The sequence below is a fragment of the Xyrauchen texanus genome, chromosome 15 (genome assembly GCF_025860055.1).
Source record: "Xyrauchen texanus isolate HMW12.3.18 chromosome 15, RBS_HiC_50CHRs, whole genome shotgun sequence".
Classification (NCBI taxonomy): Eukaryota; Metazoa; Chordata; class Actinopteri; order Cypriniformes; family Catostomidae; genus Xyrauchen; species Xyrauchen texanus.
In genome coordinates this window covers 22,755,744-22,772,965 of record NC_068290.1, presented here as the reverse complement: position 1 = coordinate 22,772,965, position 17,222 = coordinate 22,755,744, and the positions used below count along the sequence as shown (strand labels likewise).

Here is a 17,222-nt window from a genome sequence, read left to right as displayed (position 1 = left end):
TATTAAATGTATTCTCCAGTTTAATATCAGTTCCTATGAGCAAACTTAATTGAAACAGAACATATTTCACACTGGAGGAAAACTTTGTCTATAATTGTTCATAAGTCTTAGAGGTCCAGTCCTTAAGCCCTTTATGTACTGTGGTTAGGTCAATGTACTGTAGCTAGTCTCTCTAACATAATATTATTAATATTTTGCTATGAAAAATAGTAGAATAAACACATTTAGAAACATTAACTACTAGGATTGTGATCAGCATATCGATATGGCGATACAGCTGCTTCCATATAGATTCTGCCACACTTTTGAAGGTAGCCAATTATAATGCCCAATGCCAATTGGCCGCCATTTTAGCAATGTGAGCAGTAGCAGTGCACTTATTTAAAAATGAATGAGACGATTTTGCCACCACCATCAAAACTAAAATAAAAAATATGGGAGAATATTGTCTTTTTAACTAAACTGGAGAGTAACGCGAAACAAAATGTAAGTACTGCGGTAACACAACGAACCTCCATCTGCATATGTTAAGACACAATCCAGACCAACCAGCCCTGACTGCAACAGGTAGCAGCACACACTTTTTGTCTCAGAAGCAACCAATGCTGCCTGATCCTTTCATCTCGAAACTCCCACCCATGTCTCAGCATGCTCAAAATATAAGGAATGCATTATCATATGTCAGGATTTACAGCCATACAGCATTGTTGAGAATACGGGCTTCAGACAATTGTTTCAAAAGAATGTGAGCCACGCTACACAATACCATACGTCAGTTCTTAACAGAAACGGCAATTAGCTGGTTGTATGATTAAGTTAACCGAGACATCCTGCTGTCAATCTCTTCAGTGAACAGAGTTTCAATTTCCTTTGATGCGTGGACGTCAAGCGCAACTCAATTATATGTTACGGTAACCAGCCGCTACAAATCTCCAGAATGGGAACTTGTTTCAAACATTCTACAGACTAGAGCAATGATTGACAATCACACCGGAGTGAACATGGCTGATTTGCTAAATTGTGTGATGCATGAATGGGGAATAGAAGACAAATATCCTGTACTGGATGACTGATAATGCATCTAACATGTCAGTAGCTGCATAGATGGCCAAACTAGTTCACGTGAGGTGCTTTGCACATTGTTTGAAGCTGGCTGCTCAAACGGGTTCTGAAGAATTCGGAGCATCACAAATTGTTTTAGGAAAAGCACAATTGGCTGCCATGTCCTGAATGAGCAGCAAAAGTTACTTGGACAAGTGATGACTGATGTCTGCACGAGGTGGAACAGTGCCCATGACATGATGGAGCAATTTAAAGAACAACAGCCCGCAATTTGTGCTGGTTTTCTCTCAACCGAGATGTGGAAAAATGCCAAAGATCTGTGTACATTAACAGAAGCAGATATAACCTGTGCTGAAGATGTAATAAATGCCCTGAAGCCACTTAAAGTTGCAACTCACGTAATGTCCAAGGAGAAAACCTCTACGGTTTCTATTATAGCACTTTTCCATGCTCGGTTAAGTCATGGGACTCGAATCGAAATAACCGACTCAGCAGTGACGCATAAAGATCGCCGTATCTGGAGATCTGGGGAAGGGATATGAGAGTGAAATGCCCCTTCTTTACATGGCCTCAGCACTGGATCCATGCTTCAAAGAACTACACTTTTCAAAAGAGGAGAACAGACAGGAGGTCTACAAAAACATGACAATGAAGGCATTGAGGGTTTCAATTGTGAGGGTGAGTTAGACTATAAGAAAACTTATTTAGGTAATGATAATTATATCAGTTACCGCTAGTTAATGTCTTCTCACTTAATCTTATCATAGATTATTTTACACTGCCTTTATGTGTTATTCTCTTCCTATGTATTTATGAATGTGGTCTACAAAATATGGGCTACATGTGTTCTATAGAACTTATTAACTACAACGTCATGTTATTATTATTTCAGAATCCCAACAATGAACCAGAACAAAAGAATGAAGAGACAGATCTGTCCCCATGCAGCAAGAGAAATAATGTGGACTCCTCCTGTGCTCTTGAGGATTTATTTGGAAATGCATTTTTCCCTCCCAAAAGACAACATTCGCCTATGTCACTGTATAATAAGGCAGAGGATGAAGTCAGGAAATATAAAGAGACAGAGCCATTACCTCTTACTGGGGATACACTCATCTGGTGGAAGGAGCACCAGTCTGCTTTCCCTTTACTGTCAACTTGGCAAGATACACAATCTGTATTACTGGTTCAAGTGTAGAAGCAGATATCATTACAGCTAAGAGGAGTGCTCTTAACCCTGAGCATGATGATCAACTACTGTTTCTAATTAAAAATCTGAAAATGCTTTAAACTAGTACATACAAGGATTACTACATTTAATTTTGTGAAGAACTGAACTTGTTAGGTACACATTCCAACACTTTAAACCAACATATTAAACACTAGGAGTTAAAAAATGTGTAGTTTGAGAACACCAAGTTAAGGTTAAGTTATATAGTTTATATTTTGATGGTGTAAGTGTTAAGTGTTGTTTAATCCTTAAGCCTTATGTCACAAACTTCAGCATTTGAACCAAAATATTTGACACTAGATCTTTGTGTTTTGAATGGCATAAAATGTAGACTGTTCACTAGACTGTTATTCCGTGACAATAAACAGATGCTACTGTTACTAAATTCTGCTCAAAAGAAATTTAATTGAAAATTGACCCGTATCGTAATGCGTATCACATCGTGAAGTTGTTGGTGATACACAGCCCTATTAACTGTTGTAATATAAAATTTGGTCTATTAGATAGTAATAGATTATTAAATATGAAACTATAAAAAAATGTGACAAAACAATTGTAATTCCATTGTGATCAACAAAATTGTCAACCCTGAAAGTGTAACAATGTTGCGCACTTGCTGTGTAGATATCGTTGATAGATATTGATGATGTTAGTGATCTTGTTTTGTCGCATCTGATTCACCAATCACTTCCAGTGTAGATTGAGTGTCAAAGACCCATCTGCGTCAAAATTCACAACATGATCACACCATAAATTGATATGTTGCTTCCAAAAGTTAATGTATGTCGAATTTAAACTCATTCAGCCAATTTACTGACAAGCACAATCCACCATCAGATATTTATTTACACCAATTCAAACATGAACCGACCAGGAAGTAATCACATAAACAATGGTAAATGTGATTCAGAGGTTGCATTTTTACTAAAAAAATATAGTTTTATTCCACTGACGATTAGGTATATGGTTGGGGTTTAGTTTAGGGGGAGGAGTTAAAAAATAACTAAAGCTCATTTGTGATCATACATTAAAAAACACTTCCAGCATGGACCACTGGGGACAGTGCTCAAAATTCTGTAAGTACAGACTGATTTCAGCAGCAAAACCTTTGTCCTACTGAACTCTATGCATGGTCACTTCCGCGTTTTGCCTCACAGGGCACACTTACTTCACTGATGAAGGAGGAATGCTTATGAGAAGTGACTTTTTTTTCTCCTTTTTTCTTTTATTTGCAAAAAAAGGACAGTTAACATTGACACAGTAATTTGATACAATAGTCTAAATATAGATTAAATTGTGTTTTAACCCTTTACAATAAGGTTCCGTTTGTTAACATGTTTTCATGTATTGGGTATCACGATCAATCAATTAACAATATATTTATACAGTATTTATTCCTCTTTGTCAATATTAGTTAATAAAAATAGAATTGTTCATTATTAGTTCATGTCAGTTCATAGTGTTAACATATTAAACTTTAGAGTTTTTTAATCTATTAGTATGCTGAAATTAACATGAACTTAGATTAATAAATGCTTTAAAAGTATTGTTCATTGTTAATTCCTTAACTGCATTGTTACCTAATATTGTTAACTAATGTTAACAAACAACCTTATTGTAAATTGTTACCAATTGTGTCATTACTTTAATTTATGAATATTGTGGTGTGATATTACAGATTATGAATAATTATGAATCCTCAACTGTATATGTTTTTCTTCCTCAGTAATGCTTTACTCATGTGTAATCTCATGCTTATGGCTAGGGGGAAAATATAATATTTACAAAATAAATCAGTACTGGGTAATGTTCTCAATAATGTTTCATCACCCTACGGATAGCGCTAAAACCTCAGCTGAACAACGGAGCAACTGTCCCACATCGTTGACTTCAGGTGATAGTTTGTGCTTCTCACTTGTAAATCACTGTACAATCGCTGGATATAAATACTTTGAACACAGAGGAAGCCTTACACAACAGTATAGCAGTGCGCAACTGTTCTGCAAGCTTCAGATCGTATGTATTTACAATTTTGGAGCTCGTTACTGAGATCATTTTTATACTTTTACTAAAAATTTTGCATAGAGTGCATTTCACAGCATAGTACAAGAACTGCCATACTCTTCAACATTGCTTTGCTATTGGCATGAAACGGTTCTTTTAAAAATAGACCACAGGTCTCGGAAATATGCATTGTTTCTGCAGCAAATGCCGTCTATGCGTTCGGCTTGCCCACATCTTCCTACAAATTCTAATTGAGAATGCATTGACATGTCCATCAGTCTGAGACAACTGTCATTTTATTTGAAGAACAGATGTCATTTAATTTCAGCCTCACACACTTCAAATTCTATTACTGCTGATGTGACTGTGTGCTCATTTCATAGACGCAAGAAATTGTCCCATGAAAGTTGCCTTTCATGTTCCTTTATCCCAATTTCCATATAATTCCATTTTTTTCTGGCTTTCATTGGCACCACATTGGGAGAAGTGTTGCAAAGCACTTAAGGGGCATAAGTTAACTTATAAAATGCATCACACATACTCGGACCTACTCTGATCTTAAAGCTTAATCCAGCATCAATAGTTTGGTTCAAAAAGGCCTGGAGGCTGGAGGTGGGCAGGTGGGCATCTGTAGATGCAGGAATTGTGGTGCATCAGCACAAGGTGGAGGATATTTTTGACGCACTGATCCAATGTTCTGCTTATTACAGATTAAATTTGTACTTTGTCCTTCAGGCTATGTAATAATGCATATGGGTTGGGGAGTAGTGAATTTATGTCTCATGGAAGAAAAGGAGGGCATAGATAAAAAAAAAAAAGAGAGAGAGAGAGAGAGAGAGAGAGAGAGAGAGAGAGAGAGAGAGAGAATTGTGTGTATGGCCCTGAGTGTGCAAGTGTGCATTTGTATGTGTCAGAAGACTGTCTTGGCACTCTCTCTCTCTCTCTCTTTCCTTCTGAGTCTTGTTGTTTGTTAGTGCCAGGCTTTTATGCCAAGCCGGCAGCCATTACTCAATCAGACAGCTTCCTGTGAGCTCTTCTCATTAAAATCACACACAAACTCTAAACCTATGAGCATAGTTATCACCCTTCATACAAACACACGCTCAAACCTGGAGGGGCATGCATGCATTCGCACAAAGACAACTCTCCACTCACAACAAAACACTCAACACGGATGAAAAAGAAATCAATAAAAGTGCTAGCACTCTGAGGACAACAATACTGTAACTGCATATACAGAAACAAATGAACAATCACAAATAGAGATGTTTGTAGACTCACCTGTAAGCTAATTTGCATTTGGTTTCCCTTGGAATGGGTTTTCAGAATATAATTTTTGGAATTAATGAGAAAATAAGGTCAGTGGTAAACATTACTTGAAGGTAGTTTCACGTTATACACATTCAAACCTAAATGGTGTTTTTTTTTTCCTACATACTTTATTTTACTGATAAATCAAAAACCACAATTCAAAAACCCATAAAAACAAATTCTAGATGAAACTGGCTCAAAGACACTAATTCTCTTCCAAGAATTAGGACTACAAATTGAACAGCTCTACACAGTAGTTGGTCAACAGTGCCAGAAATCACTCATGTATGATTTGCTTCCTGCTAGGATTAGAGTTGTTTGTGTGAAGTTGTATGTTGTTTATCAAAAAGAACAGTAGAGAGGGAACGTGATCATCAGTGCACTCTTATTTCATCCCTTCTCCCCTTGTCCTCATTCTGCCAGTTATCAATCAGCCCACAAAGGAACTATTCTATCCATATAACATAATCTATCTTTTCTGTACATTTCTGAATAGTGGCATTTAGTGGCTCTTTATCAACACTGTGTTGCACTTTCTTTCTTGCTCTCTCTTCTCTCTCTCTCTCTCTCTCTCTCTCTCTCTCACTCACCCTTTTTGGCTGTCTTTCCCTGTCGCTTTCTATCTAAATAACTCTTCTTTTTTTCTCTGTCAGTGACCTTTCAGCAGGGCTTTGAACCTTGCTCTTTCTTCCTCCCTCTCCATCATTCTCTTATTCTCCCCCTCACTTTTTTTTCTCTCTAGAGGAAAATCGCACACTCATCACTTTTCCCTGCTTGCCTCTTGATGAGAAAAGTCACAAGGAGAATATTAATGGACTTCAGCAACCAATTAACATCTAACTCAAATAACATCCTTTTAAACAAGCCAGCGTGGTGAGAAAAAAGGAGAGAGAGAGAAGGGGGGGGGTTGGTGAGCTGGAAGCTGGTTAATTTGACATTTACACATTACGAGGAAAGACGTGACAGAGGTGTTGTCTAGGAGAGAATGATGAGAGAGAACACATAATCGAGCACATGATCATGTTAGAAAGAGAAATGAAGTGGGACACGGTGTGATGACAAATCGTGGGAAGTTACAGTAATCACAATTAATCAAGAGTTGTGCTTCTGGACCTATCTAGACTGTTGAGAGTATTAAAGTGATTAAAAAGGAGTTCATTATTCAACACACATAATTAAATTTGAATCCCAATTAAATTTGGAAGAAAAATTATTGAAAGGGAGCTTACTGCCATTGTGAATGCGCACTATGAATCTAAAATGTGTGATCCGCTCAATAATAGGGTCATATGTTAAGGGACAGACATTTTCAATATCCCTTTATACAGTATTTTAATGAAGTTCTCAACACAAGTTTGGGAGGAGCTTGATCATATTTAAAGGAAGGCAGCATAAAAACAATCCATAAGACTAGTAGTTAAATCCATATCATCAGAAGCGATATGGTGTGGGTGAGCAACAGATCAACATTTAAGTACTTTTTTACTATAAATTTTGCTTCCATGTGCTGATATGCACAAATACTGTGAATCACCAAAAACAAGGGAAGAATGTGAAAGTGAGAGAAGAGATTTATTATAAAAAAAGGACTTAAATATTGATTTGACAAGGACATGCCATATGGATTACTTTCATGCTGCCTTTATTTGCATTTGGGACCTTCAAAGTTCTGACCACCATTCACTTGCATTGTATGGGCCTTCAGAACTGATATATTTTTCTTTGGAATGGTATGAGTGTACATGGGCGAGAGTAAATATTGACACAATTTTCATTTTTGGGCAAACCATTCCTTTAACATGGTCAATGTTACAAATTTGCTTATATCATTAGTCAGATATTTTGACAAAATCTTAATTATATCCTGTTCAATTTATGTTTCTTTGATTTAATATTTGTCAAACTCCTAAAACAAACTGTTTATTTATAGGTTAGATTTCCAATCCCAGATGTAGACTTTTGAACCCTGTTGTACATTACACACATAGTCCAACACATTTTGAAATTGTCTTACTCAGAAAAAGATACAGGCTGTGAATCAAAGTACAGTGAAATAATCTGTTTTCCTCTCTGGTTCTGAAACCCATACATAACAGCTAAAGCACATCAGTAACAGACCATCTCATTTTATCCAAAACAAATCAAGGCAAATGAAATTTTAAAATGAAATACAAATGACCCTGGAACTATGAAGGAACAAAACCAAACCATGATACAAGTCATAATGTCATTGGGCTTCAAAATATGATTATGAAATGGCAGAACATGTTGTCACTGTCAAGAGACACAAGAAATACAAATTACCATAATATACTGTATCTTCACTTTCAAATGCATGCAATACAGTTTCACAGAAAATTTCTACATTTAAGAGATACTGAAAGACAACCTCAAATGTAAGGGCTACATAACCACATTCTATTGACATAAAATGGCAGACCTTGAAAATGTGTTTTAGATGAGCAAAATATATTTTTTGTGACAATGACAGGGTTCAAAATTAACTTTGAACTTAATATAATTGAAATTAATCTAGCTGTTTATACTTTTTATAGTTGTGGCAAAGAGCACATACCATAATTTGCAGCATCATATTCAGTCTCTCTGTGAAATGCAACCTGGTACAAAACCATGGATTTTGATTTTGTTCCTTATATTTTTTAAGGAAAAGTTATGGCATTTTGAAAGTGGGGGGAAAAACATTTGGCTTCCTAGCTCAATTGATACATTTTCTGTAAAACTTTTTTAAGTAAAAGTAAAAGAACTTAAGTAAAAGATGTTAGAAGCTATGTGATAATTACTGATGGACTCCTGCCTTCAAATTGGAAATTTAGGCAGGAGTTTCTTGCAACGCAAGAAACAACCTGTGGGAATGCAACTCTTTGTGTGCCGTCACCATGAAGTGAAGAAGCCAGTACCCTCTTCTATCCCAAATTGACAAAAACGTCTCGGTACTGTTGTAACCTCCGTTCCCTGATGGAGGGAACGAGACGTTGTGTCGATGAAGTGACATTAGGGGTCATTCTTGAGAGCCCAAAACACCTTCAGATCTTTGAGAAAAGGCCAAGTTGAATTTGCATGCCACTCCCCCCGACATACGGGTATAAAAGGGAGGCCAGCAGGTTCGAGACAATGTCGAGACAAGGTTCCGGCCATTACAGTGGTAAACTTCTGTCTGTGGCAAGAGGGACACAAAGTCTTGTTCCCTGCATCAGAGAATGGAGGTTACGACAGTAACCAAGATGTTCCCCTTCTGTCACTCACTCGACGTTGTGTCGATGAAGTGACACTAGGGGTCACATATACGAAATGCCACAATAACTGAACTGGTCACGTGAACTGCCGATGCAGGTGTAGGAAAGCTACTATGAAAGTGTAGGAACAGATGCACTCGGGCTGCACGGAGCCTCCCCAGACGCCCCAAGACGTCGTGCACTTCCCCATAACCCTTGAGGAGAAATGTGGGAGCAGGCCATGCCAGCCGTGGCCTTTTCTCTATAAGTTTTCACTCCGTAGAAAAATAGATTTAGCTGGGGCCTAAAAAATATTCATAAAATACTCATTCTTTTCCGTTCCTATTCTTTCAGGGGGAAAAGACCATTTAGGTCTGCCGCATCCCATCCAGGGACCAGACATGGAGATTCCAGAGGCCCTCCAATGCACTGATCGACATCTCATCCTGGTCTCAGGCCCAGGAGAGACATTAGGCTGGCACTGAGGCAAGCCACCTGTCTCATCCCAGAGATGGAGGCCAGTGAGCATGCTGCGGGGTGGGAGGCCCGTGGGGAATTTCCCGGCGGGAGGGGGACAGTTGAGGAAGCACTCCCTCGGAAGAAGGAGAGCAACGCTTGTAAAGTGGCCATGGTCATGTTCTCGCAGTGAGAACATGAACCATCCACGAACGCTTCCTCAACATGACATTGGCCCAGACACGTGAAGCAATGTTCGTGACCATCAGAGGCGGAGAGGTATTGACCACATCCAGGAACTGCACAGAGACGGGATGGCGTCTTTAAAAGACGCATCTTTAAAAAGACATTCAACGTCACAAATAAACTATTTCAGAAGCACTGTCGAAGTGCCCAGGGGTGTAGTCTGCAGAGTGCAGAGTGGAGAGAGACTGCTGGAAAGCATTGTAGATCAAACCGCAACGCTCTGAGAGGGAATGTGAATGACTGAGCAGACGACTTCAGCTTGCTGTAGTGCGACTGCTCGGCTCCAAAGAGGAAATCTGAATGAACTTACCTGCTGGCCTCCCTTTTATACCCATATGTCGGGGGGAGTGGCATGCAAATTCAATTCGCAAATTCTCATTAGCCTTTTCTCAAAGATCTGAAGGTGTTGCGGGCTCTCAAGATCGACCCCTAGTGTCACTTCATCGACACAACGTCGAGTGATTGACAAAAGGGGAACTGTAAACTTCTGCATATTTCAATATCTTATTCTGGCCAAGAACCATTAATTCAGATATGATATGTCTGACTATTTTCTCACGTGATGTTTTGGGGTGTGTATAACATCGATGTGTGCATCATAAGTATTTTGTTTTTTTTTTACATGCGGGGATATCTCATTTACTTAAAACAAAAAAAATGTTGCAGGTTCTTTATAGTAATCATGTGCTGAGTTACAGTTAAATTAATACACCTATCAGTTTAATAATTTGCAGAAAGTTGAGTCTTCATATATCCTGTTTTTATTTCCTTTGATAATGTAATGCATTCAGTCTTATTTCATAGTATGACTCTTAAGAAAAGGCTTGAGAAAAACATAAAAAAAGAAAAACATAAAAAAAAATTGGAGATCAGGATGCATGTCGTTTTTAAAGCAATGTTTAATTCATCTAATTGCCTTTGGCAGTCCCAATATATGGCTAAAGTAGCCTACACAAAACTAAAATCCATGCACATTCTTTATGTGTAGACCTAAGATAAGATTAAGAAATATCTTCAATATCCTTTTTATTGTTTCAAAATAAAACAAAAGCATATTAGACAGTATTATGTCATGCCATGGAAGCATCATCTCTCCAACTCCAAAACTACCCCAAATTGTACAGAACTACCATGTTCATATTAACAGTGACCATAACATTTATGCAGTTTCAAGAGACACTATATACTGAAAAATTATACAGAAAAAACAAAATTTAGTCTTCTGCGTTTTGCAGTATTAACATTTAATAACAGTTAATCAATTATTTAGGTAAGTAACATTTGACTATTACAAAATTCTGATAATGTACATCTCTTTTTATTATGATTAATATCACGGATGTTGAGTTACACTTCATGCCATCCTTTAACGAGTCTGTGTCCCACATGGGCCACTTCAGTCAAAAAAGTCTGGACATGCCACTGCAAAGGACATATATTACATTCATTACTTTTACTTAATTTAATTTAAGAATATTTTTAGAAGCAATTTAATTAAGTCCCATTTAACCAACATAATTTAGTTGGAGTCAAATCAATTTACTATAGTTGGTTTAACTCAAATGTATTTAGTTGTTTAATCAAACTTAATTTTTTATGTTGGTCTAATGTATTCTTATTAATTTACTAAGGTTTAATTGTTTATGTTGGTTCAATTTAATTTATTTTTGTAATCATTAGTATATGACGGGTGAACAAGTCTAAGGACAGTGAAACTGTTGCACAATCAGTTTGAAAGCAACTGCTTAAAGCACTAAACAGCATTCAAATAAAACATCACAAGAAATTGCAAGTCCATCCCAAACCAAAGCACAGGCACCAGTCTTCACCACAATGGTAATCCAACAAACTCCATACAAACAAACACTACTTTAAAAAAATTATAAAACAGAACAGTTAACATGAACAAAACTCATCCTGTTCTTATCCCAAAGCTACTACGTCAGACTATATTGAATAGAATGCAATTGGCAGTTAATTGAAAGTACACAAATTAGGCTTCTAATTTAAATGTCAGCTAATTTTAATATACGATAAAGCCGATCAATATCAATATTTTATGACATCCCTACCACCAAGTCCTTATGAGATATCCATAAATACATTGGTGTTTCTTTGTCAAATACCGGTTTACATAACCATTAGGCTACTTGATATTCCAACAGAGTGAGCAGTCACGCCAGAGACCTGAATTAATTGGAATTATTGGGGGCTCTGGGGAGGATTTAAATAAAAGAGGAGCATTTCTACTAATTAATGAGCAAACAAGTGGAGGTGAGTAACACCAAAGAATGACTCTGGAACAAAGAGAAACAGTAAATTAATGGTACTGGGCATAGTGTTACTAAGAGCAGGACAGGAAGAACAACAGTAAGTGACTCAGCATTAAAAGAATAATTTATTAAAAATGGAAAATTCTGTCATCATTTATTCACCCTCATATTGTTTCAAACCTTTAATTGATAGGTTGTGATGTTAAAATGGCTTGGAAAAGGCAGAACACAGAGTTTGGAGCTCAAGCACACATCCTTACCATTCAGTTCAACAGGCTGTCTGTTGACTAAGAGGAACAACTGAGGAAATGAGAGCTAAGGGAAGATGAAATAATTAGAAGGCCTACCTGCGGCGTTCATTGAAATATGCAAATCCATTTAATTTTGCTTTGATTTGCTCTGCTGCTCCCATTTCTATCCCACCCTCTCTCTCATCTACTTCTTTCTGTCTCCTCTCTACTGTCATTCACTCTTACACTTCTGTTACTACACTGTAGGTATGTCAGTTCAATTACCATGGTTTTGTACTGCCCATGGGCATAGACCGTGTTTGTGTGTGAAAGAGGGAGAGATAGAGAGAGAGAGCATTTTATAAGATGTAGTAATGAAAATTGTTATGCCTAAATCATTGTTTAAAGAGAGTTGAGAGTTACAATCAGTCTCTCAGTGTGTATTCAGGTGAGACTTATTTGGTTACAAAAATAAAAAAAACATCTCCTGGTGTTCGACCACTGCTCCACCTTCTGGTAGACGTTAACCACTCCTCCCCAGGCGAACAGTAATATTTAATGAAACAAAAAGAAACAAACATAAACACACATGGCAGCTGCATGTGGCTCTCTCTCTCTCTCCCGAACTGCCGCATCCGGCTCGGCTTTATCACTCTCCTTGGCTGATTAGCCCGATTGGGGGCCGGCTGTGTGCATTCATGGCCCGGCCCCACCATCCTGCTCATCACACCCTGATTTAGGTGTTCTGAAGCATCACACCTATCTCTGTGACATTCCTTGTACATAGCAAACTAAAAGTGATCGCACACCACAAATCAGAAGTCTTTGAGACACTTTCCGCCGGTGAATCATTTTGTATGGTGACAGGAAGTTGAGAACATAATATCTGAAGCAGATCATTCAAGTCAAATGCAGTTTTCAGCTTCTTTTTAATCAGTTGTCAATTTGTCAAAAGTTAATTTACAATGTGTAAAAGTTATTTTGGTACCATTTGCTACAGTTTGAAAACTTCTACAACACTGAGATGTCACGATGCTCTCCTCCTGCGCCATCTCTGATTTAACAGGTCTCAACAGTGCAATGGCATCTTTGGAGGCCGGAGATTAAAAAATAGGGGCATATCTAATTCAGTGGCTAATAGGCCATTCAGACAGAACACGTTCTTAGCTAAAAAGTTAGACGCAGCACAACAAATGAAACAGAATGCAGGGCTCTTGAGACAAGGTCTGGGTGATATGGCGAAAGATATTATAAAAAAAAAACATTTAATATCACTCAATATAACAGTATTTATCACAATATAGATTTCAATGCGTTTTTTCAATTCCTCAAGAATGTATGTAAACATAACTTGTTTGTTTACAATGAAACTCCTCAGGATAAGCAACCTTTTATTTTGAAATTCAAGAAGTACACTCAGTTCATGACTTAAACCTACATGAGGTGCATGACCTCTTTTCGTCACCATTTCATCATCTTTAGCGTGCATTTCACTGTCATTGTTAGTAATTTTTACTAATTACGTTTACTTTTTATGAATTACATGATTACAAATGTGTTTATTGATCCCTATAATTTTTCATTCTAAATCAGCCTACAGCTGATATACTTTTGGTAAGTCTTCAAGTGTTTTTGAATTGGGGCGGAATTGTACACACAGACTAATACTAGCCACTAGCCAAAATTACACTGAACATGGAGTGGTAATCCACACATAAATGCTGAACCAATTGCATTAGATCTTTAAAGTTAGTTTAGTTAGCAAATTGCTCTGTACTCGGCTTCAAAAATCTACATTAATGTGCTTTTTTTCACTCACATTTAGCCCGTGTTGAGTGTTCATTTTGGACCCCGTTTAAATGGATATTTGACAAATATTTATCAAGTTAGCTAAGTTGGCACATATGTCTAGACTTTCTTCTATAAGAGACGCATAAATTGTCTGCTATCTCTTGCTCTATCTCCACTCCTTTTTAGTTCTTTGCTCCTTTTCTCTTTTGGCGGACCAGATCACTTTTGTTTTCACTGACGTTGGGGAGGGGGATTGCTACAACAAGAGGAGAAAAGGCTGATTTGGGAAACTCCCCATTTTTACAGATGCAAAATGGTGTCTTGCAACATTTTATTCCTACTAAAAGCATGTTATTACTCCATTTACTCAAGTCCACTGATGCCCCTGCCTCCAGTGCATGTACATAGAATAAATGTTTTCTTAAAACAGCACAGATGGACACGAAAATGGCCCCCCAAGTTTGGCAGAAGTTTCAGAATGACTAACATCGCTAACAGACCTTCAACCAGAATCTGCAAACATTCACATATTTACACTCTTTCTCTCCTCAAGATGAATAAATTCACTCATATTTTATTACCCTCTTCCCTTCATCTTAAAGAGGAACTGGGCAGCTTGTGGGCAAGGTGACCTGATCTTCCAGGTACTCTTTGATAAATAATGCATTCACATTTTACTATGGTGCTTCATGTCAAACTCAAGCTGTTGCTATCAGATAATCAACAGCCAAGAAAACTGAACATCTTGGATGCTCAAAAAGCATTATCTCCTACCTGCACATACACAGACACAAGAGACTATCTCTCCGTATGCACTGCTATCGTCCATCTCAGCTGCATGTGTCTCTTTGCACCAAAGAGTTCTATTTCTGTTTGTCTGCGTTTGCATGTATTACTCACAAGGCTCATTAGCTTGCTTATAGAGCTCCAAACACTCCAACTTTTACTAAGCACACAAAATAACACTTTAATTTGTTTGTCTCTCTTTTTGACCGTGAAAAATATTTTTCTGTATTCAGGTGTTTTTGCAAAAATACACATACAAAAGCACACACACACATTTATTTTTATGATTATGTATATTTTTTTAAGATTAATATATTTACATATGCATGTACACAGACACACACAGCAGAGCTCAACAATAGAATGTTCATTCAACATTCTATTTGATCAAAAATGTATTTGAAAGTTTTCTTATTTTCAATATACAGCAAATTATTTATTATGTTTTTAATTTGCAATAATTGCTGGAAATAAACAGCTATAATGTAACTCAACAGACAGCTATAAATTCATAAACACAGTTTTGCAGGAAAAGAATTGTATTTGGTGATTTGTTTATAATTGTCAATCCATTCTAACAGACTGCAAGGCATATAAACACATATAGTATAAACAATCAAAAATGTACTGTAAGATATTATGATATTGTAACATAACACAACAAATGACAGTTCTATCATCTGGTCCGAAACACTCTCACACTAGCCCCAGGCCATTGGGCTATCCTCATCCCTGATCCTTACACACACAAACACGCTCACAGATCTGATGTGTGGCTTCAATGTCTTTGTTTAATGCATCAGATTGTGTTGATTGTCCTGTAATTACAGTCATTACACCTCTAGCATGATCCAGGAAAACACCTCCTCTCTCCTTCTCACCCCTAATTTCTCTCCCTCTTTCTCCCCTACTGTTTCATGCACAGCTAGTCACTGGCTGCATCAATCACGCCTGTAATATCATTCAGCAAAAAGTACACTGTCGCCAAGCAACTGCCTATTAGCAGGCACACATGGCTCTGTGCTCCAGCCACACACAAGCACTCACTGCCAATCAGGTGAGACGTTCACCTGTGTCAGTCCAATGTGATTCGAAAATACAAGAAGCATAAAACACATTTCATTCCTTATTCTTCTCATTTATTTATCTCTCTTTTCCCCCGCAAGTATACAGACATAAGAAAAAGAAAGACAAAGCGAGAGTAAGAGACCTTACAAATCTATATATATATATATGCTAGGGTTATTACAATAGCATAAATTTGTTAATACCAATACAGGTGAAATTGTACGATTCTCAATACAAATTTACAGCACCAATGATAAAACATATCAAACCAACATGTTTTTAGACACACTCCTTTATTTAAAAATATTAATATTAAAAATAAAATTACAACAATATCATGTACCCTTCAAGTATTTCTAAATTATGTAATTATATAAGCAAACAGTGAGTAATAAAGAACAACTAAATACATTTAGAGCAGTGAATGGCCTTCTCTTTGTCATTTCAATATTCGGCTAATATTACAAGACAATAAAAAGTTCTATTAGGCTGCAATTATACTGCAAGCCTAATGCAGAGATCCAATATTTTGTATTTTTGTACCGCCTGTTTACATTAACTTAACACAAACTGACTGTTTACTTTAATACTTTGCCAAGACAAACATTTTGACAAACAAGTGAATTTGACTGTCTACGCACACAGCTGCATTACAGCAAAGTACAAATGCTCTATATAGAGCACGTGTATGCGTCTGGGTGTTACGACAGATACACACCTTATGCAGGTACACAGATGCGCGTGCTTGGCCAAAACATTGCTAACGTTCACACATTCTTGCGTTGCTGTTTCTGTAACAAACATCAGCATTCAAGGGGGAGACAGATTATGTTCCATAAAACCAGATGTGTTATTACTTAGGTAAGTTGCTTAAATATATTTAATTTATGTTTATACAACAAAGTGTGCCGGTCCTCAAATCTGACGAGAGACATTCCAAGAGTGCTGATGTCTCAGAACAGCAACAATCGAAGCGCAGATGTCTTAAAAGCAGCTAGATTTATGTCTTTTCTTTTTTCCCTTTGACATTAAATATTTTAGCCAGTTTGGCAACAAAATAAATTTGTATGTGTTTTATGTGATATTTTTACCAGTTACGCAGGTTATCAAACACACTCAATCTCTCTCTCTCTCTCTCTCTCTCTCTCTCTCTCAAAGACACACACTAACACACACAACCTTGTTTCTCCAATAACTTGTTAGCAAACAGCCCGACCATTGTTACTAGTTCTAAAGTGCCATTATTGAATCAGTAAAAACGTCTTGAGCTCATCTTTTGAACTAGCAAATCTAGATTTTGATCTGTGGTGTAAGAAAGTAGTTCCATGTGCAAGTTCGTTATTTTGTGACAGTTCTTCGTTTTTCCTAATTCCTAACTTGCTCAGCAATATTCACCAAAGTTATTGCGGCAATGATGAGAATGCAATGTGTACTTGCTTTACGAATTGTGGTCTGACACATTTTTGAATGCAACATCACATTTACATTTACGTACTTATGTAGAGTATGTTTCTGGCTTTAAAGCAGATGT

At 37.2% G+C, this 17,222-nt stretch overlaps 1 protein-coding gene across 1 annotated transcript in view; it reads right to left on the bottom strand.

Moving 5' to 3' along the window:
* LOC127656263 (cell adhesion molecule 4-like) overlaps positions 1 to 17,222 on the bottom strand; it is a 190,539-nt gene that overhangs the window by 53,646 nt on the left and 119,671 nt on the right. The gene's annotated exons all lie outside the window — the stretch shown is intronic.